The sequence below is a fragment of the Suricata suricatta genome, chromosome 10 (genome assembly GCF_006229205.1).
Source record: "Suricata suricatta isolate VVHF042 chromosome 10, meerkat_22Aug2017_6uvM2_HiC, whole genome shotgun sequence".
Lineage (NCBI taxonomy): Eukaryota > Metazoa > Chordata > Mammalia > Carnivora > Herpestidae > Suricata > Suricata suricatta.
In genome coordinates this window covers 77578503-77601503 of record NC_043709.1, presented here as the reverse complement: position 1 = coordinate 77601503, position 23001 = coordinate 77578503, and the positions used below count along the sequence as shown (strand labels likewise).

General features: G+C 40.7%; 1 long non-coding RNA gene across 1 annotated transcript; it reads right to left on the bottom strand.

Annotated features, from left to right (window-relative positions):
- Positions 1 to 823: 823 nt before the first annotated feature.
- Positions 824 to 12283, bottom strand: LOC115303670. The gene is made up of 3 exons (XR_003914182.1): positions 12242 to 12283; positions 3257 to 3319; positions 824 to 954 (listed from the first exon to the last, which is right to left on the bottom strand). It is a non-coding gene; the product is annotated as an uncharacterized LOC115303670 (long non-coding RNA).
- Positions 12284 to 23001: the final 10718 nt, after the last annotated feature.

Genomic DNA, 23001 nt, shown 5'->3' with positions numbered 1-23001 from the left:
GGGTGTTTTAACAGTGAAGTTCAAGGAAAGGAAGAGAAATAATATTCCCTGAGTCTATTATGCTTTAGGTACTGCTTCAGCCTACTACTATATTGTAATTTAATCTACAAAATAATGCTACTAATAAAGATAATTCCTAATAGGTCATATTAGGGAAACGTCATAGAAGAGGTTAAATAGCTTGCTCAGACTCAAACAGCTTGTTTTAGAATAAAGGCTTCTTTTTCATAAATATTTTGAATGTCATTTGCCAGCAAATTTGACCTCATCTTCATGTGTATCTGCCCGTCTGTCTTATGAAGTAGCCCCCATTATCTTCAGGGTCAGGAAAATTCTCAAGCTCCATTTCTTTACCTCGTTTCACATTTCTTGCCTACTGTGTATCTGAGTAGCCAATCCCTCCCCAGCCTCCAATCATTTCCCTGTCCATCCAGATCTACAATTAGACAAACAGGGAGAAGGGATGAAATGGATAGAAGGGGACATTCTATTAGTGGCTTCTTTACCTGTGTCCTTCTAAGGGATAAAGGTAAATGCATTTACACCTTAGGAGGATAACTTACCCTATCCAACCCTGATTTACCACCACCACCACCCCTCTCCTAACATACACCATTTGGCTTTTATTTGAAGATTGATTTAAATTAGTCTCTAAGTAAAACACAAAGCTTAAAGAATAATGAGGTCCTAATTTAATACCCAGGAGCCCACCAGGGAGTCAAATTCAAAGAAACAGGAACCAAGAACAAGAAAATGTGGAATGGAGGGTCCTTTCCATTTCTAGTAAGAAAAACAAATGCAATACTTTGCTCCCATCAGAAGTAAGGGACACAAGCTTGAGGGAATGAATTCTATAAACTATCAAGGACCGTCCCAGTGGTGAGGTAAAGGAAAACTAATCATGGCATTCACTCCTTGACTGACGCTCCTCTCCAGAAGGGCTGCCCAGTTTTCCTGTGGTAAAAAAAAGGAAGAGAACTACTGCATATCTTAGGAGCATAACCATAATGGACACTGATGCAGAGTTCTAAAAATGAATGGGCCAATTCTGACTGATTGAAGTTCCTAAAATTTCTAAGCATGGAGAGTCTAAGATTCCAATTGTCTAGACTTCTCTCTCTGGAAAAGAAATTAAATTATGCCATTGGTCACCTAAATTATGTAATTAATTTTTAATGTAAAATAATCATCAAGGTTGATGATTAGTTTTTGGTTTGTTTGTTTACTTATTTTAGTTCTTTATTTTTATTGAAGTATCATTGATACACGATTTACATTAGTTTCAGGTGTAAGGATGTCTTGTTGATACAGTTGTAGAACTGTATGAGAACTGAACTAGTTTTCTCTATAACTACTTTAGCCACATCATTATAATCAAAACTTATAGATAATCAGATAGTTCAAACAAACCAGACCCCCAAAATCAACATTTTCAAAACAAATAGATCAGTTGGTGATTATTAAGCTTACAAAAGTCTGTTTTTCTAAAGCATCCACCATAGGATTTCTTTTTTAAATAGAAGAGTTGTCTGGTGCATTTAAAGTAGGATTCAAAAAAAAATTTTTTATACACCAGGGACTCAAACCAAGTGAAATATCAGGTTGGTCAAACTGGGTTTGGAGAGTATTTTGATGTTCTGGTTTTGTTCCATTTCAATTGCTTTAGAAAAATTTATAATGTCAGTCATAGCTCAAACTGACTCACAGAGGCTTTTTGGAGGGAGCAGGGTTGAGAGTGGGGAGACCTGTGGTTTGTTCACAGGGCCACAGAAAAGAATAATTCAGAGTTTTAATTTCTTTCAGACTTGAATCTATTAATGGAATTCTTCCTGCTCTTTAGCTCATAGTTAGGTTTTGGTAAACACTCTTAATTTACATATAGTTTTTCAGAAAATAAAACTTATTTGCCTAAAATGAAGTAAATCTGAAACACAAAGTAATCCTCCTAACTTCTTTAAAAATAGAAGCCAATAAATAAAACCGCAATTTTTATAATGGCATTAGGTATCTGTGAGTGGTACTCAATCTTTTCCGCTAAACGGAACAACTCAAAGGCCATTTACATTTACCCATAATTCCTGGCTTCAGTCTCTTTCATCGTTTGGCAGTTTTTCTCTAAATCATCTTTATCTTTATATCTTTTCTTTGAGTGTATATCAAATTTGCAGTTAATGTGTTAGTAAAGACTTAACCATTTCTGAGTATACGAAGAAAGCTCATTTTGCCAGTCTCTGTTCAATTCTACACCATAGACTTTCTTGGCTCTTTTCCTTTATCTTTTTTAAAAAGGTAATTCACATATATGTTTTATTTCTAGATCATTTTCAGATTAGCTTGTGTCAATTAGTCATTCTCTATTATGTATTGCTTTGATTAAATACTTGCACTTCTTTCCATTAACCGTTATTCCATTATTAATGTTATGTATTTCTCTTTCTAAAAAACAATCTTCTGAGATATTATGATCAATGTCTTAAAATAGCATCATGTAGAAGTCTTTTGAGGTAATTTCTACATTTATCCTTCATGTCGTTGGAAAGAAGATGGAGTAAGAGAAGCTCCAAGATCTAGAGTGATAACCATCTGTCTTATCCTCCCCCCGTCACAGATCAGCCTGGTTTGAATGGAAGTGTCCCTGCTGAAGAGCATGGATTTTAGAGCAAACAGACTTTGGTTTGAATCCCAGTCATGCGACATTGTCACCATGTAACCTTGGGATATTTACTTAACCTGTCCAGTGCCTCAATTTCTGCCTCTTTGAGGGGATCATTGAATTACTAGAAGAAATAAATGACCTAAATGTCATCTCTATGGAAACTGCTAATACAAGGTACATCCTTAACACTGTTTTTATTATTTTTACTGTCATCTTCTTTTTGCCCTGGGGGAAAGTGTTATGAGAACATATAAGTCCAGTAGAGAGGAAATGGAGAAATTCTCTGGGGAGCACAAGAGCAGAGAAGTCTGACTGTCTCTGAAATTTATGGGAGATTTTCAAATCCTCTGCTTCTCCAAGAGATACATTTGTTGACACTGACTTACCAAAGTGGATGATGTAGTGTATAAGACAGAATTATTACAATTATCATCATTTAAGGCATTAATTCACAGTCATTTTCAAAAATTGCCATGCTAGTTCCTACCCTCTCCAAGCACAACTGATATCATATACACCGACAAGAAAAAAAAAAAAAAGTTAAAATCAGCCAGAGCAGCACTGCTGGATTAGCTGTTGGAGAGAATAATCAATACATACCTTCTATCAAATAGTTCAGGAGTTGAGGGTCAGTATAGTGTAAGCAAAGAAATCCATAGGCATCTGTGGTTCAAAAGAAGAAACAATCTTCTTTATATGAAAAGACTGCCTTCAAGTTTTCTTAGTGTGATGCTTGATGGTTGATGGTGCCAAGAAATCACATTGCTTTACATTGAGTAAAGACTGTGTGTATACAGGACTGTGGGTCCCACCACAAATCATTATGCCTTAGAATAAAGCCTGACTATTTTCTGCATAGTTAACCAGAGCTTCCCATTGAAACTACTTCACTTTTTGGGAAAGGTAGCAGTATTCAGAATTCTATTAGTCAAATTTACTAATTATTATGCTAAACATTTACGAGTCATGGTAAAAGAGACTTCAATCTAAATCCTTAGGACACTGCCCTTAGTTTCTGCTTGCTATCACCAGGTGAATTGCTGGTTATAGTTCTATTTTCTGAGCATTAGTAATTAGATGTCCAATCATTTTGATAATCTGCTCTGTTATCCTTGGAACCCACTACCTACCTTCTCTACTTCAAGATTTTACTCAGAGGGATTTTATTCAAATCCTGTTTTGCAGTGCCTGGCTGGCTCAGTCAGTAGAGCATATGACTCTTGATCTTGGGGTTGTAAGTTTGAGCCCCATGTTGGGTATAGAAATTACTTAAAAATAAAAACCTTAAAAAAATCTTGTTTTATTGTTTAATGAGAAGGGAAATAGGATCAACTCTTACCTTTTGCTCTACTGTAGGAAGTAGAATAGTGGGGAAGAAAAAATGTACATTCTAATTTTTATAGTCATGATTGGCCCTTTTTTTAACTTCCTTTTGTTATTCTTAATTCCCTACTACACTGCTTTTGAGAGAAAGCCCTACTTTATTTTCCTAGACTAGATGTTATGAACTCTTACATATATGTAAGAGTTTGTCTATACATGTTCATAATCTTGAGATGCCCTTCTCCCCTGTGTTTTGACATATATTCATGCTTATATTAAAAAATAAATGTATTCTTCTAGAAAGACCATTCAATGATTCCTTCACACTCCCCTAGCTAAGTAGAATCAATAGATTCCTAATAGGTATTTCTACTATACTTGTTTTTATTATTTTTTTTACTTTTATCAATATTTATTTTTGAGAGAGGGGAGGGGAGGGGCAGAGAGAGGGAGACACAGAATCTGAAGTAGGCTTCAGGCTCTGAGCTGTCAGCACAGAGCTCGATGTAGGGCTCAAACTCATGAACCATGCAGTTGTGACCTGAGCTGAAATTGGACATTTAACCAACTGAGCCACTCAGGCACCCCTACTATGTCAAAGTCCAGCTCCAGCAGGTCCAGGGCTCTCTGAAGGATGGACGGTGTCAGCAAAAGGGAGAATGAGAGAGCTTCGAGATTCTTTCTGATCACCAGGCAGGCATTTTTGCATTGATCTGAGAGTCAGCTTTATTTATTAAAAAAATGTATGGAGTACAAAACAGAAGTGACAATTGCCTTAGACAATGATTTCTGATGACAAATTTCTTTGGTATGTAAAAGTTTCCCAGAACATAGATTGGTAGAAGACTCATGCATAACCTTTATCAACAGTGATTGATTGTAGGTGATTTAGATGCTTATCATATAGGGAAGGAAGGTATCCTCAGCATTCAAATACAAGACAATGTTTTTAGCATAGCAAAAGCAAAAGTTAGTTCTTTGTGAGTAGGGGTCAATAGTCTGATTTTTTGAGGGGAAGTTAAACAGGTTTCTCAGGAAATGTAATATTTGTTCCCATAATCATAAAAGAAGAAATTCCTATAAGTTCCTTCACCAGGTGCAATTAGCATATCTTTAGGATAAAGGGGACAAGTCACTCCTGATACCAGTCAAGAAGGCGCTTTGGGGGTCAATGCTCAAGCAAAAATAATTGAGTGGGGGGTAGACATTGGTTGCCATCTGATGGCAGGAATCTTGCGAACCCACCTTACCTCACAAGGAGATTTTCTCAACTTTGTGAGTTCAGACATGGCTTCCAGCACTACAAGACATTTTTTTAATGGATGTACAGTTGGTACACAGTGTTCCATTAGTCTCAGGTATACAACATAGTGATTCACCATCTCTATAAGTTATGTTATGCTTACCACAAGTGTAGCTACCATCTGTTCCCAATACCTATTACAGGTATTGCTATTACAATACCATTGACTATATGCCCTATGCTGTACCTTTCATTCCCATGACTTATTCCATAACTGGAAGCCTGTACCTCCCCCTCCCGTTTACCCAATTGCATACTACACTTTGTATACACACTTGTCCTATTTATTTAATGTTGCTCGGGCTGTGCTAATACCATAGGAGCACTGATGGGGAGCAGCGGCAGCTCAGGCAAGGACCAGTAAAGGAGGTTACCCTGAGGGCCAGCAGTAGCAAGGGTCTCAGTGGATTTTGACAAAGCCAGGAAACATTACCACAATGAACTGGTATAGGATCAAACAAAAATGGTGTTTGCAACATGGGGGTCAATGATTTAGTGAGTGGGTCACTCTGGGATACCAATGAACAAATTGAAAGAAAATAGAGCAGATGAAAAACTCTTGTAAGAATCATTTTGATCCTATTTTAACCCCTGGAAAACAATGGATGTATTTATGAACTCATTTTTCCCTTTTAAATTCAATTCTTGGAGGCCAGGAATGTTTTTTCTTTCCAAGTCTGGGTTGTGGTCTTGCACACAGAAGTGACTCAGAAAAATCTATATTGAATCACATTATTTCAATCAGCTTTTTTGAATATTAGATCATTTAGAGTATTACTTTAAAATTTTCTAGGAGTCATTCATCATAAGAAAAAGATCAATAGTGATTTCCAATATTTCTCAGACTTTGAAATGTGCTTTGGCTTACATGCTGAACAGACCAGAAGACAAGAACATTTGAGGTTTTACTTCTCTTCCTTCCTGTGCACTGATAAAACTTAATTTCCTATTGTCAGTTTCTTGTCCTTTCTCCCAAAATTGCTTTCAGAAAACATAGCTGTTTTTGGCATAGCTCTTTGTACACAGAACTTTTCTATTCAGCTCTGAGCATAAGAATCACTTCATTAAATAATAATAATAATATCCCTAATTTATATATCACTTTACTCTTGTAATACACAGACATGTATTCTCTCATATGACTCTCAAATCAACCCTCTTTAAATAAACAGGGTAACTATTATTGAATCCATTATCTATGTGGAAGCTGAAATCATTAGAAGCCAGTAAGTCAGAGTTCAAATTAGGTCTTCTGTCTCCATATTTATATTCTTTCCACTGCACCAGAAGACATCACATCCTGGTACTTTTCCTCAAACTCTGCTCTGGGAACATCTAGAAAGCACTTGTGAGCTCAGGTTTCCTATTCACCGCCATCTCTCTTTTGACCACATTCCTTCAAACTCTGCCCTTTGCAGATTTTGACCTCTGAGTGTCTCTGGACTTACATAATGGATTTGTTCTTCCCAGGGTAACCAAGTAAAATACAACAAATACAAGGAGCAGAATGGGCAAACACAAATATGTATTGGCCTATTAAATCATCTATTCCCAAGAACAATGGTTCACAGAAATTGGAGATGGAAAAGACCTATGAGGTCATCTTATCCACCCCCATGCCAAAGCAGGTTCAAGCCCAGAAAACTGACAGCCAAGTTGTCATTTTATTTCCAGCCCTGCCTTTGAGGCTCTAGATTGTATCTGCTGCTGGAATCTGCTGGAGGGGAAAGAGCAAAGTGATCTCCAAGTTGGAGCATAACTGGAGTCCCAAGGGCCTTATCACACTGTGCAGAGGACAGTGCACTTGGAATCTATCAATCCTCCCCTAATAGATGTGGTTCTGATCAGCGACGATTCTTACAGAAGCTTTCACAGGTAAATGGCTGAGAATGGAAGTCCAAACTAATAAAAGGCCCACAAGCTCAAATCCTTTCTGGTCCAACGTGACCAGTGGGAGTGCCATATTGCAGCCCAACAGTTTGAATGATGAGGAAACCTGGCAAAACCGGTGCTTTGATTTTTTTTCCCCTATCATTTTCTAATTAATCTCTGAGGCAGATCAGTCAGGCGGCTGGAGTGCTGGGAGTTTTAAGAGGCCCCTAAGTGTCCCCTAAAACCATCACATTAGCATAAAGAAGCATCCTTTACATAGACCTTCTTACTTTAACCCTGTTCTTATTTGAGAGAGGACTTCCTTAAATATGACTGAAAGAAAGCAGATACACATTCTGAAAACACAAAGAGAAGAATACTGTGCTGACAGCTTTACAAAGAGGGATGATAACCAAGTTCAAATCTAGTCACCAGCCATGTAAGCAGTGACAAGGTATTTCCCTCCTTCCCTTATAAAATAAGAGTGTCAAACCATGTTGCATTTAAGATGTTTTCTAAGTCTAACCTTGACAACAGAGCCCTAAATAAATATTTATTTTCAACAAAGGCTGTGACTCCCCTTTTTCTATGATTTCTCAAGATGCCCTCAACCTGACCTAGGTGAAGAACTTGGAACATTAAGAGACTGGATATCGGGGCACCCAGGTGGCCCAGTTGGTTAAGCATTCCACTTCAGCTCAGGTTATGATCTCATGGTTCATGGGTTCAAGCCCCGCATCCAGCTGTGTGCTGACAGCACAGAGCCTGGAGCCTGCTTTGGATTCTTTGTCTCCTTCTCTCTCTGGATCTCCCTTTTATGTGATGGTTTTCAGAGCTCAGTGACATGATTGCCTTCTATGAAGAGATGTTTTAGAAAACGAACAGTAAGTTTAGAAAACCATGGTGGAGCCCTCTATGCGTTTGAATTCTTACCAAAGTTTTGGGCAGGAATGAGCTCCAAAGTCAGCAACCTCTCCATCCCCACCTCCCTCATTGTCCCATCCCAGGTCCCACAAGCCTGTCTGTGCCACCTTTGGGAAATATTTCTCTCTTTTATACCTGAGGTGTTCTTAAAGAACTCCTCATCTAAGTGCCCGGTTCATTAGAATATTGTTTGTGGACTCAGTTGCAATAGACTTATCTCTTTAAATAATCAATCTTCAGCCAAAATTGTGTGTTGAAACTCAGCTTTGTTTGAGGGCCAAGTTGTAAAAGTTCCTTCTTACTTGTCCCATTTCCCTTCTCTTGTCATTTTTAGGTCATTGTTTTCATTATACAAATCATCTTTGTTTCTTTCTCTGAATTGCTTGGTCCTCCCTGAGGACCAGCCTCCACCCCATTTCATCTGTTTCCTTTCCTTCTGCCCTACTCCTTGACCGTTTGTCAACAGGTGAAATGTTAAATAAACTATCAGGATACCTCAGGGCTTAAGAATTTCAGGAAGATTCACCTCAGCCCCCTTCAGTCCCTAATTGATCAGGTACAGAATACAGTCTGCCTGTCTTTTCACGGGCCAACAGTTGATAAAATCATATATTCCACTTGCACAGATTATTTCTTATGGTCTCACTTGTTTTTGTTAATAGGAAAAAAAGGATAGAGTATTGAGAATGAAAGAAAGAAGATGAAAATGGAAAAACTGAGTAAATGTTTTCTCAGCTCATCTTTGAGCAAATTAAGAAAAGCTGAATCAAAGTATAACTTGCTTGCCCTTTACTTGAACCTCTGAATTTGCTCAGGGATAAAAAGGACTGACATAATTGTATCAGAATGGACTGGTGTATGTTCAAAGTGGGCAAAAATAGGCAAAAAAGTTCTGTATGAGAAGCCAGAGTTGGGGGGTGGTAGTTCTGAGTACAAAGAGGGTCACCTACCCCCAGTATCTACTGATGTGCATTTAGAAGGTTTCCGGTGGTAGAAGCTAACATTGTTAATGATGTTGCAGGAGAAAAAACCTCAGAAAAGCCTCTGGGTTCTGTGCTGCAAATACCCTCAGTACCTTTGATGGGTCTGTTAACCTTCTTAGGTAAGTGTAAAAGCCTAGTTACCCATTGTTCAGCAGTGAGAATTAAGCAAGATTCTCTTTGGATCCTCTTCCTTATTTGCTGCTTGGTTTGACTGCTTTAATCGAGTGTGTGTTTGGGAATTGGAACTGGGAAAATGACACTTTCTTTAAATGTCAACTTTTGGACTTGAATATTTGAAAAGAGGAGGAAAAATCAGGCAAGTATTGTAATCATTAGCTATTCACAGATACACACACACACACACACACACACGCGCGCGCGCGCGCGCGCGCGCGCGCGCGGGGGGGGGGGGGGGGGGGGGGGGGGGGGAGGGGGGCACGCAAGCTTGGTTATGGTCTTGATGAGGGAGCCAAAGGCAAGTTGAGGGCAAAGCATAAGCTAGCAACCCTCCCCTCCCCCACACCCCCAGGTGAGACTTGTGTGATATTCCTCTGGCAATCTGGCTGCCTAAGAACAAAGGTAAGGAAAAAACCAAAGGTTTACTAATAGAGATCACAGTTGTGTAGGACAGGAGTCTACACTGATAAGGTTTTTGGGATGACAGTGAGATTCATAGGGTCTGGAGCTGAAGGCCAAGAAAGAATTCTTGAAGATGCCTTTGGTGCAAAATGGTGATTTTATTGAACCATGGGGATAGGGCCCATGGGCAGGAAGAGCTGCCAGGTGGACCATAAGGAGAGACTGGTTTTATACTATGGAGTTGAGGGGAAGTTTCTAGTGAGGTTTTCATATGCTAACAAAGACTCCCAGGACACTGGAGGCCTAGCTATTGTCAAGCTAGGGTTGTTTTTCCCTCTAGCAAAGCATTAACATTAAGACCGTAAGGATTTCCTAGAAAATATTTCACTCTGCCAGCCTCAAGTATTTGTCAATGGGCTGCAAGTTATAAGGAAATTTAGTTCTATCTGCCATTTCCTTCTGCCTTTGTTTCCCACATCACTATGGAGGGTGATGAAGACTTAGGTCCTGCAGGACTATGATCTCTGTCAGTTAATCATTTTCTTTCCCCCTTTCCTTTGTTCTTAGGCAGCCAGGAGTGCCTGAGGAATAGCACACGGATCTCACCTGCAAGGGGGGTGGTGGGGGATGCGGCCTGTCAGCCTGCCTTATGCACCCTCATCATCCATTAGTTTACAAATTACAAATATCTTAGTAAGTTATGAGAAAAAGTCGATCTTATCAATAGCCTAATCTCCAGAAACCCATAGGTTCAGTTTCCTAGAGCCCTAGCATCACCCCCCCCCTCCAAAGTGATGTGGGGAACAAAGGCAAGAAGGAAATGGTCAATAAAATTAAATGTCTTTATAACTTGCAGCCCAGTGACAAATACTTGGGACAGGCTGGGGAAAACCTTCCTCCAGGAACTCCACACTGGCTTACTGTTAATGCCTTACTAGAGGAAAAAATAACTTTAGCTCAATAGTAACAAGGGCTCCAGGATCTTATGAGTCCTCTTTAATATATGAAAGTTCTTTTGGAAGCCTCCCTTTTGCCTTTACTTCCCTGAAATCCATAAGTATATAACCAGTTACTCCTTACAACACCAGTTCTGCTGTTTCTGCCCATGGGTCCTGTCCCCACGCTTTAATAAAATCACCTTTTTACACCAAAGACATTTCAAGAATTCTTTCTTGGCCATTGGCTCTGGATCCCCATCACTCCAAAACTGCATCAGTCTACTTGATATTCAAAGGGTGATGCCTGGACCAGAAGCATGAGCTTCACTGGGCACTTGAGAGAAATGCAGAATTTTTGGCCCCTGGGTGGCTCAGTCATTTGAGCCGCCCACTCTTGATTTCGGCCCAGGTCCTGATCCCAGGGTTATGGGATGGAGCTCCACATCAGAGCCTAAAGCTGACTTGGATGCTCGCTCTCTCTCCCTCTGCCCCCCCCCCAAAAAAAGAAGAAATGCAGAATCTTGAGCTCCACATGGGCTCAGAAGCTACATTTTCACATGAGGCCCAGATGAACTGTCTGAGGCCCTGTCCTATAGCCATCTATAAAAGGAGAAAGAGGGACACAATATAATGACACAGAAGGGAGACATGTGGTTTGGGAGATTGAGGTGAACACTGAAGAACATTTGTGTCGAGAATAAAGTAAGACAGCAATTGACACGTAGCACTTTGTTGTTTTTAAGGCAAGTTCTGAATATGTCATTATCACCCTAAAAGCTCAGTCTGAAATCCCCATGGGTGCCTCCAGCAGAACAATGGTGTTTCACACACACAATTGCAAAAATCACCCAGGGAGGCTTTCCTCATGCAATATCACTGGGTTGCACATCATGGTACCCAGTTTAATCAATGTTGTTTTTCTAAGAATAAAATAAACTCTTAATTAAACATAAACATAAGCATAAACGTGCATTGCTCTCCAGTTGCTAACTGAAACAATAATACATGATTTGGGGGCGGCTCAGTTGGTTAAGTATCCAACTTCGGCTCGGGTCATGATCTCATAGCTCAGGAGTTCGAGCCCCGCGTTGGGCTCTGTGCTGACAGCTCAGAGCCTGGAGCGTACTTCAGATTCTGTGTCTCTGTGTCCCTGTCTCTCTCTGCCCCTCCTCTGCTTGCACTTTCTCTCTCTCAAAAATAAACACTAAAATTTTTTTAAAATACAAGATTTCGTGTAAAATGAAAAGAAATGGCATTGGTATCTCTTTCACTAAATAGTTTTCAATTGCTGTTTAAGCTAATTGGTTTATTTCCATAGAAACAAAACTTACCACAAGCCTTTCCTTAAAGTCAAAATAGCCTTCCAGAGCTCCATGGCTCCAGCAGCGCTTTGAAACTCTGGGGCTGTCTGGCAGACCCTCTCTTCTTCTTGCTGGTGATGCCTATAGGCAAACCATCCCATTTACACTCTCCTGTGCTACGGGCACCCCAAGGCTCCCTCCTGCTCCCCTGGGGCTTTGCTCAGTGGAGAATAAGCTTTCAAATACCAGCCCCTACCATGAAAGTCCCGGGCTCCTCGGCATTCACCTACTCAGCTGGCAGCTACTTCCTCTGATGAAACCAGACATTCCAGCTTTTTCTCCCTCCAAGACTCCAACCTCACCTTGAGATTTTCCCCAGAACTGATTTCCACAGTTGCCTTGCTTCTCCAGAAACTTCAGAAATTTGCTTTTTATGAAAGGAGACAGATCATTTTCCCCTCATGAACATTTTTTAAATAGGTTTTTATATCAACCTACAGAGTTCTTTCTCATGATGATACAAAGCGTGTTTGTTTGAAGTGGTCTCCATTGGCACTGCGTATTGAAATGGCAAATTACAGGGAAATGTTTTTGTGTGTGTTTTGCTTTCCTTCAACATAATTATTTGCTTGTAAAATACACAAGAGGGAGAAAAATTTCATGAGTGTATTTTCAAGACCAGAGAACTCAGCAGTAGGATTGGGATCATCTGGCCTGAAGATAAAATGTCTTACCCCTACAGAGGAATAGAATATATATGCCTTGGGGATGCCTGGGTGCCTCAGTCCTTTGAGCATCTGACTTCAGCTCAGGTGATGATCTCACAATTCTTGGGTGGAGCACCACGTCAGGCATCTCACTGACAGCACAGAACCTGCTTCAGATTCTCTGTCTCCCCACCTCTCTGCCCCTCCTTCTCTTGTTCTCTCTCTCTCTCTCTCTCTCTCTCTCTCTCTCTCTCTCTCTCAAAAATAAACATTAAATAATTTTTTACAAAAGAAAAGAAAATGTGCCCTGGAGTTTATGGCCATGGTTCAAAGCCTGACTTTGCCAAACTACATTGGCAAATTGGGCAATTTACTTATCTGTGTCTTGGTTTCCCCATGAGGACAATAAAAGAACCAACTTATTAGTGTCACTGTGAAGACTGAATGAGTTAATACACATAGAACACCCCAAATACCTAGCCTATAGCAGGTACCACATAAATAATTACTATTATTATTAGTTGTAGACTACCAGAGGGAAAGAATGAAGCAATTTTCCCAATATGTTCAGTGCTAAATTCACCATAATTCTAGGCTTTGTATAATGTAGTTTCTTATTTTTTATCATCTGACAGCCTTGCCCTCAAGAAGTTTGAAGGATTTCATATTATCCTCCTACCAAGTATCAAGGTAATATACATCCTTTCTAGAAATAGTAAATCTGAGGAACGAATAGTATAGTTCACTTAATTATAGAAAAAACAAAGGCCACCCGCTGCCCATCTTTTTTGATGCCCAGCCAAATATTCTTTCAATTAAAAAAAAAGTTTAAATTATTTCAAATCTGTTTTGACCTTGGAAGGGTGGAGAACTTCTGGTTTCTAGCTTTTCTATTATTTGAACTTGCCAACCAATGAACAGTCCCACTGCTGGAAATCCCCTAAAAGGCTAAAAGGGAGAAGATGGAGGTCTGCATATGACTCAGAGGGCCTGAGCTAAGCCCATCCTGGACAAAAGAAATTGTAAACATTCTCAGCCTTGTATTTCCCTACTTACCCACGTAAAGGGGGCCAGGTCTTAGGTAACTGGGTGCAATAGTATATGGCTGAAAACAGGAATCTTTGAGACACAGAAGGAGAAGACCTACATCATCTCCTAAGAAGCGAACAGGATGAGAAGAAAAAAAGGAAAAATGTCTTTACTCTCCCTGGGTATTCTTGGTTTACTGGAAAAACAACTGCTCAGTGGCCACGCTGCTTTGGGTCCCTTGTTCCCTTTCCAAGCAATTGTTCTGTGCGGTGTAATCCACATGCCTCAGAGTCAACCTTAACAAGTAGGCAATTCCTCGGAAAGGTTTTTGCTCCCCCACCCCCAGCCCCTGCAAACCCTCCAGATTGTGGTGCTTCTGCGAACTGCATTCAAACTTCTGCCTTCAGTGAATGGGGCTGGAAATCTTTTGAGAACACGTTCCCTGAAGGGTGATTCTGAGACTCCTTGTTTCTGGTGTCACCAAGACCAGAGAGACAAAGCAGGAGCTGCACTGGAGAAGGAAAGAGACGGACATACAGCTGGGGAACCATCTCCATTCTTAGCAACTGGTCCAGTTAAAGTCTGGAGTAGAGGCTTCAGTTGGCTCCCTTTAACCAGAGTCTGTTTTCTTGCAATACAAGCACAGGCGATGGTGCTTTGTAATCGGGCGGGGTGGTGAGGCATGTGCGCCTGTCAGGGTTTGGACAACCCCCTTGGGTTCGGGGTTGCAGCATGCCCCATGAGCTTCATGCTTCTTTGCCCAGGCAAACACCACCACAGTTTGGGAAATGGGTGTCTGCCCGGCTGCGAGTCTGCCGTTGCCATCCCGGGTGGGCCAGCACTGTAGGTTTGGACTCACTCAAACACCTCAGAGCACTTCTCAGATGTTTTGGGTTCGGTAAAACCCTAAAGTGTGTTTGGCCTGCTCGTTCCCCTCTTTTTCTCAAACCCCTGCGTGCTTCGAGGGAAATTTAATCCATATGTTTCTGATACATTTACACTTAACTCATCAAAATATTGTTTTGTGAAAACCACTAGATGTCCAGGGCACTTTAGGAGTTCTTTCAATGGAACTTTTGAAAGCTTTTTTTTCTTAGAAACAGGAAGTCCCATTTGTGCCAAGAGTGAAAAGAACTCGAACCTCAAAAAAAAATTGGAATTCTATCTGGAGTTCCAAATCCACAGGTTTCCAGGGGGTTCTAAACTTGGCAAACCAACTCCTGGTTTGTGAGCCGAGGGCCTATAAACAGAACCTACCATTAGGTTCTACATTCTACCCGTTGAGCACATCCACTTCCCTGCTACAGTATGTGAGATATCAAATGTGCTCTGGGAGGGGACCGCGGTGACAGCACTCCACAGAAAAGAACCCCTTAAGTGTTTTGGTAGGACCAGCATAACCAGTGCAGGAAGATCTGAGCTGCATCCGTGCCTCAGGGAGGATTTGATTGTTGCAAGTGCTGGGTAAATGGTAGGTTTCCCAGTCTGCCTAAATCCTTGCTTTTTAAAAATAGAAAGTGAGAGATTTGGGCCAAAGGTGCTTTGTTGCTGCAGTGCCAAAATGAAAACCAGGGCCAGGAGCTGCAGCTGTAAAACCAGGAGTTTACGGCTGCAGGAGAGAACAAGGCTTTCCCCTCCCAGGGCTATAATTACTATTACTTTGCATCAAGGTCTTGCCAACGGGACAGCTCACAGGCTCTGTCCTCTGGCCTTCCCTGCTAAGGGTTTCATTTTCCTGCCCAGGGTCTCAAACTGAGACAAAGGTTAGAGACAAGGTTAGTCATCTGTTTTCTCCCAAAATTCATCAGTCCTCTGCCAGCTTTGTACTTTAAGAATCTCATAAGAGCTATCTCACTATTACTGTCCTGACATGATTCTCTACAACCACTCCAAATTAAACACTTTACATCACAGTGAAATATAACTACTTTTTTTTTTTACTCAAATCTGGGGCAGATCTAGCTATTGTCCTCTAAGACCCAAGGTGAAGGAGAGCTTATTTCCCATGTTTGCACCCTACTCTTGCAGACTGGCTTTCCAACCCAATGCCTCAATAAAGAACCTTGATGTCAATCTGCCTTCATCCTGAGCCACCTGAGAGTGACTAGCGAGGCCTGAACAGTTCCGATGAGCTCATTGAACCAAGCTCTCCTATAGTTTAATGGACCAAATGCTTGTGTCCCCCCAAAATCCATAGGCTGAAACTCTAATCCCATGGTAATGGTATTTGGAGATGGGACTTTGGGGAGGTAACTAGGTCGTGAGGGTGGAGTCTTCACAACTGGTATTAGTGCCCTTGTAAAAGGGACCCAGAGAGATTCCTCAGTCTCTTTCTACCATGTGAGGATGTACTGAGAAGTCAACATTCTGCAACCAGAAAGAGGGATGTCCCCAGCACCTGACCGTGACTATGCTGGCACTCTGATCTCGGACTTCCAGCCTCCAGAACTGGCAGAAATAAATTATTTGTTTGGAAGCCACCAGCTCTTGGTTATAGCAGCCTGAACCAAGGCACACACCTTGACAGGCAGACCTTCCCCAAGCAACAGAGTGCTATCCTCTATCTTTAGGATACAACTGCCAGTGCCTTCTGACGGGAAGTAACTTCTTCTTTATCATGTCTCACCCCCGTCCCATGCATGCATTCAGAAATACATGCATTGTCCACAAGTGCTTTGCCATTCATCAAAAACTGTAACTTTCCACATGTGTCTCCCTCATTCAGAGCATAGCCAGGGAGCTCTTTGTCAACATCATTCCCTGTGTCTCTCTTTCCGAAACTTGGACACTCTAACAACTCCGGCACCACGCGCATGCACTGAGTTCTCATTAGGAATGTGTGAATGTGCTAAACTACACACACACACACACACACACACACACACACACACGGCGTGCCTACTTACACACAAATGATATACATGCTATGCCCAGATCAGGACTGGGGAAGCAGCTGGCTGGCTGGAGATGCTGGAGATGTTGGAGAAGGTCCTCAGTTTGCTTCAGTCTTGGCTTCTACCCCGTACACAGGGCCCCTGTGAGCGCACATGGAGAGGAAAGGCCCTGTCTAGGACTCCAGGCACCTTCCTGTTTGCTTGGCTGCATTTGCACAATCTCTCTAAAAAATCAACTGTCTCTCCTTTCAGCCTCCCCCGGGGGAAAGGTTCTGGCAGTCCATGGAAGTACTGTGTACAAGGTCTGTGAAATGAAAAAATTCCCAGGAAAACAGTTTTGGCCCAAGCCACTTTCTGTTAACCTTGGGTATGCACTTTTGATTTGAAAGCAGGAAAAAAGAAATGCCATATTGTTTCCTCTCAACTTCTCTTACCTTGCTTGGCATGCCATTTGCCAGTTTAGACCACCTATCAAGCAGACCTGCCTTGGAAGAAAAGGCTCTCTGATGACAAGAAAATCCAGAAATTTGTGAAGCAAGAATGCCCTCTAATGGAAATGCAAAGGACACCATATAATTCACAAACTTATTTATCCTACCTGGTGCCTTTTTTTAATCGAACTGGTAATATCACTACTCCAGACTTCAGATCTTGGGCTCAGAGTTAACATTTATTTTGCACATGATTCTAGAAGAATGAAGACTTGAAATAATCTACCTTCTAGACTTCTACCTCTAAACCCTGGGATCTTGTATGCAATGTTTTGACAGCCTCTTTGGTGTTATTCTGGTCTTCTATGCCATTCCAGACTCTGTATCCAGCAAACTGCCCAGTCACACTATGATAAAGCAGAGCTAAGAACCAACAAATATTATTCTTTGAGTGTCTGTGTATAGGCCTCATACGGAGATAGTTCCTTTTAACATTTCCCCTTATATCTCCAATTTTTTTCTTGTATAGTTTATTGTCAAGTTGCTTTTTCATATAATACCCAGTGCTCATCCCCACAAGTGCCCTCCTCCATACCTATCACCCCTCTTCTCCTCTCCCCCTCCCCCATCAGCCCTCAGTTTGTTCTCAGTATTCAAGAGTCTCTCATAGTTTCCCTCCCTCCCTCTCCCCAACTATTTCCCCCTTCCCCATTATATCTCTATTTAAAAATGGTTCTCTTACTCCACATTCCTGATGGTTGAGAGGAGTACATTTTCCATGCTTAGTTTCTTCAAGTTCAAGATGAAGCACCCAATTCTCTCAGACTCGTATCCATCTGAGAAATGTCTATTTTCTTTCATAAAGGCATATGTTTGCCATTGAGATAATTTCACTTGGTCCATAGCACCACCAAGGCCCTCTTGGTCCTGCAGTGTTGGAGGAGATGAGTCCCAACACAGCTGTGTCAGGCAGCATAGGAAGGTTTTGTTCAGACTTGCTGACTGCACTTACTGAGAAAAACCCACATAGGCATTTTCCAGAAAAACTGATGATTAGCTTAAATTGAACCTAGGATAAGGCTAAAGCCCTCTGGGTATTACATATCTATTTCATCTGTTAGCCAATTAAATAATTAATACTAAGTGGTGCAAGGGCAGTTTTCTCTGACTTAGCAGCCTCTGTCTTAAAGGCCTTCTCATCTAGAGTTATTTAGCCATGATGATGGTTCAGGCAGTAGATGGGATCTAGCCAAGGTAGGACTTACTCTACATACCACCCAAGCAGAATTCCAGAATCCAGGCCATGCGTGGAACTGCCGACCATGGACTTCTGAGGGTGGAGTTTTCTGAGATAAAAGCTGCAGAGATTGGTGTGGCAATTTAATGTCATTAGAATCAAACCACATAGACACTGATGCTTACTTCCACTAGGGTGGAAAATTGCTGTGAGGCTTATGGGTTGGTGGGTATTCACTTGACTTCTGACTGGACTAGTCAAACCTGAGCCAGTAGGAACATCTGCTCTACTCTTAGGTTTTGATTAGTGGTCTGGTCTCTAACTTTTGTGATTCAGATCAAACAGCTTGGGTAGAGGGCCTTCTTTGGGAAGCTTACTATCTAATCTTGCCTATAAAGATAAGATCTCTTGCCAAAAGGCTTCAGGCATCTAAAGCCACTGCTGGAGGAGGTGAAGATGAAAACTACAGTGTCAGTGGGACCTAGTTACTTAACATTAGTACACATGAGCAAAACACATGAACGAAGCCACTGCCATTACAAGAGCCACAACTTGGCAGACTTGAGCCAATTGCTTGCCTGCCATATGCTTCTGTCCTTCCATCTCTAAAGTGAAAACAATGACGTCAACTCATAGGGGAACAAATGGTTAAGGAGACCAGTTGCCTCCAAATGAGTAGACAATTTGCATTTGGTTTATCAACTTAGAGATACTCTTTTCATTGGAGCTTTAGTCATGAAACATATTAATGAACGTGATATCCCATCATTCTCAATTCTGCTATTGTTGGTTTACACAACAGGGAAGCACATAACTAGTTCTTGTGTCAACCTAAGTCTGTCATGAAGGACATTGCCCTCTCCTGATTTCTTCTGTTGAAAATCATTCTAGTTAGAGTGATTTGCTTTGGAATGAAATAATTCTTGTTTAAACATTGGCAGTGGTTTTCATTGAGAAGACCTTATTTCAAGTTCCACTTTACTTTCCAAACACCTTTCTAGCGGGATAGGTCCTTTGAAATCACTATCCAGAAGTTCAAGAATGCATGAACAGCCAAACATTATATAGTCTGTCATTCTTTCTGGTACATTTTAGAAGGCACTGACTCTTTGCTGAAAAATTTCATCTTGTAATATGAAATTCTGGCATCACAACATATTTCACTGAGTTCAACATTTCATTCTCTCTCTGTATTTTAAACTGTAAATGCACCAGGTAGGATGATATATCAACCAGCAGGGTAAAGTTGTAGAGAGGAGAGAATGTTTTTTGGGTGACTGCGAACTGGAACCTCCTTGGTGTCATCTTATAGGCCTCCCTTTGCTTTAAGACAGCACAGGAAAAAAGGGCCTGGAGGCCCACTTGGAAAAATATCCTAAGCCTCCATTAGTGAACGAATTACATCCTTACCCTGGCTAACGCCTTAGTCCCCAGGGTAGGGTTCAATGTGGAAGACAAAGAAAAGCTGGTTGTCAGCAAAGAAGGCATAATGTAGATGCAGTGTTATAGGTGAGAAGTGCAGGTGTGTTGTTTAAACTACGTGTGGGCTTAGGTTTTGAGAAGCAAAGTGTAGAGTCCCTGGCCTCAGGAGAACATAAAGAACTCTGTGGCAAGATCCTTAGATGACCCCTGCCCAAAGTTAACTCAATCTGGCTTCAGAAAAATGTTAATCATCTCTCGTTTTTAAGAGTGACATAGTCACTCACCAACTCCCAAAGCCCTGGAATGAATCAAACTTCAGAGAGAACAACAACAATAAAAAAAATGTTGTTAATACCTGGTGATGGTCTATAAAGCTTACAGTGGGGAGCCCTCCAGTGGCCATTGGAAAAATTGAGCCCTGATCAGTTTAAGCATGAGAAAATCTCTTAGAAAAGATTCAGTCAACATGACAGAATTGCCTATTAATTATCCCCAGTCATGTAATCACATCTAAGACTAACTGAAAGAGATATCAGAAGAGGAAAGAGAGTCATGCTATCCTGAGAATATGGATCACAGCCAGGACAGTGACGTGGATGTTGGCTGCTGAAGTTTGTTCTGGTTCTTCCTCTTGCAAAGTGCATGACTTTGGGTTCTTTACACCCCTTTTTGCCCCATCAGTTCCCTACGTTGTTTCTTTCTGGTAGCCCTGTTGTGAAGATTTGGTGAAATAAGGGAGGTTGATCAACCACTAGCACACAGAAGGTATCCTAAGAATGCCAGTTCTGTCCACTTTTCCCATGATGATAATTTATGGTTGTACCACTAACTTTGGACCTTATAGAACATAATTGTTTTCTTAGTTGTGTCCTTTGATTAAAAGTTGTCTTCCCAGCTAGCTTGATGACTGGCCCTTCATACTTCTTTGTACCCTCTAACTGGTGTCCATCTGGTACATGGTCAGCACCAGGTGAATGTTGGTTATGTTTATAACAAATATTTCCTCAGAGTCTACTGCATCAGGTGTTCTGGATACTTTTATTGGGATTGACCTGCATTCCCAGCAAAAAAAGGCACTCTCTTGCTCTCTCACTCTTTTTCATTTACCTAAAAACAAACAAAAAAATCTCATCTAAGGAGTTTTGGGCTAAGATAATAATTCTTTTTAAGGACCAGTGTGGACTTTGAAGGATTATAATTAGCCTTCTGCTATGACGGCTGAAATATTTCTATTCATAAAAAATCCCTTGCTTCAGAAACGAGAAGATAAAGATACTCTGAGAACACCAATAAAGAGAATATAGCATATAGAACCAGGTCTATGAAAGGTTGACAAACAAGTAAAAGTAGTAAAAAGATACAAAAGAAAGAAAGAAGAGTGGTGTAACAGCAGGACAGACAAGCTCAAAGTTCTGAGCATTATTGCCCATTGTCTACACATTAGCATATTATGCCATAGACCTTGTGTAACTCATTCGATATGTATCAGGCCTGGCATAGAACTGAATGGGTCAAAGTTCAGAAAGTGATATGATAGAAAAAAAAAAAAAAAAGAAGAAGGTAAAGTATGAGTGAATATGGCCATAGTCTCTGGTGTCCAAAGTGTTTTCACATGAATTATTTGTATGTGGCAGATTGTATTTTCTGAAGATTGTCACAACAGAATCTTTGTTCTTCTTCAATGTGACTTTGCCATCCCCATCAAGAAGTAGAGTCTAATTTCCCTTCCTTTGAACCTGGGTGACTTGTGAACACACATAATGATTCATTATAATATAAATAACACAATGAGCTTTCAAAGCCAGGGCACAGAAGACAATGCAGCTTCCATTTTGTTTGCTTGAACCTTGAACTTGGAACCCTAAACTTTCATGTAAGAAAACTGATTACACTTCTGGCTCTACTCTGAAGAGACCACATGTTGGTGCTCTGGTCAACTGCCAGTCCTATATGAGTAAGCCATCTGGGACATCCAGCCTAGTCGAGCTTTGAAGATGATAGAAGCCCCAACCAACATATACCTGCATAAGTGATTCCAAGGAAGAGCTTCCCCAGATGAACCCTGTCTAAATTCTTAACCCACAAGTCATGAGCACAGTAAAATCATTGTTTTCAATGGCTAAGTTTTGAGGTATTTTGTTATGCAGCAACAGTACCCAGAACAATGTGAAGTTGGTGGCTTATCATCCCCATCTTAAGGATGAGAATGGCTTCAGATCATTAGCACACACTAAGTACTGGGAATTGGTACAGAGACTTAAGATGTAAGCCCTGCCTTAATGACTTCCCAGACTATTAAAGAAGATGACTTGTAATGGAGATGGTATGTGGAGAGAGTCTTGAATAATATAATCAAAGCACTATAGAAATGAGAACAAGATTGCTTTAATTCACATGATCAGAGAAGGATTCTTAGAGGTGGTGACATTTGAGCTTGACTTAGAACAACAGGATAGATGTTTATTGAAGAAGAAATAACATACACAAAGTTCCAGAGATGAGAGTGGAAAGTGTTTTTGTGAGAGTGAAGTCTTCATGTAACCGGAGACTAGCCCTTTACCTTCCCACTCCATTTCTCATTATTGTTTGCTGATACGTAAAGTTAAGCTACCTATCAGGAAACCATCTGAACAGTTCCACTAGAAAGAGCAACAAGACTTTGAAAATGCCCAGAACTACCAAGAGACACTCCTTATAACATCTCGGAGGTGTAATTTTTAGAGCTTTAAAAAAACTGTGTGAAATGTTTGAAAAAGTCTTAGCAGTTATCCTTGGAACATTCAAAAGAGAGCTAAAGAATCCCCACTCCTCTGTTCTGTTCAGTATTTTATATGCTAAGCGTTTATTTAAAAAGTAGCAGAAGTCAACCTTGAATCAATGTAAACATTCCTTATATAGAAAGACTTGATATCTGAGATATTCCAACTGTTTGTTGTTGTTTTAAGAGGATGGTTTTAAAACTCAAGGCAATCTTTATTACTTATGTGGCCTTTTAACTTTGAAAAATAAGTATTTCCTTCTCTTCCCCTTCTCCTCCGCCCCCTTTGAAAATACTCCCTTTTCTACTTATGAACTTATACCCATATCCTGGATGTAAGAAACTTTACAAGGGTCTTATTTATAAAGTATTGAAGGAAACATTAAAATAAAACTGGAAAATGCATGAGAAATAAGCAAAGCCCATTAGTTAAAAAAAACTATTTAAATATCATGACTTTTAATGCCTATATTATAACTAAAATGGTTCTTTTATTTGGGGAAAAAAACCACATTTGATTGGGAAGAAAAAATCTAAACATAGTTAATATATCTCAGAACACGGTGACCAAGAGGCAAGGGTGTCTGAGGGCCCACCAACTAGAGATGACCCGGTTTGGTCGCTACTAGCCATGGATTATTCTT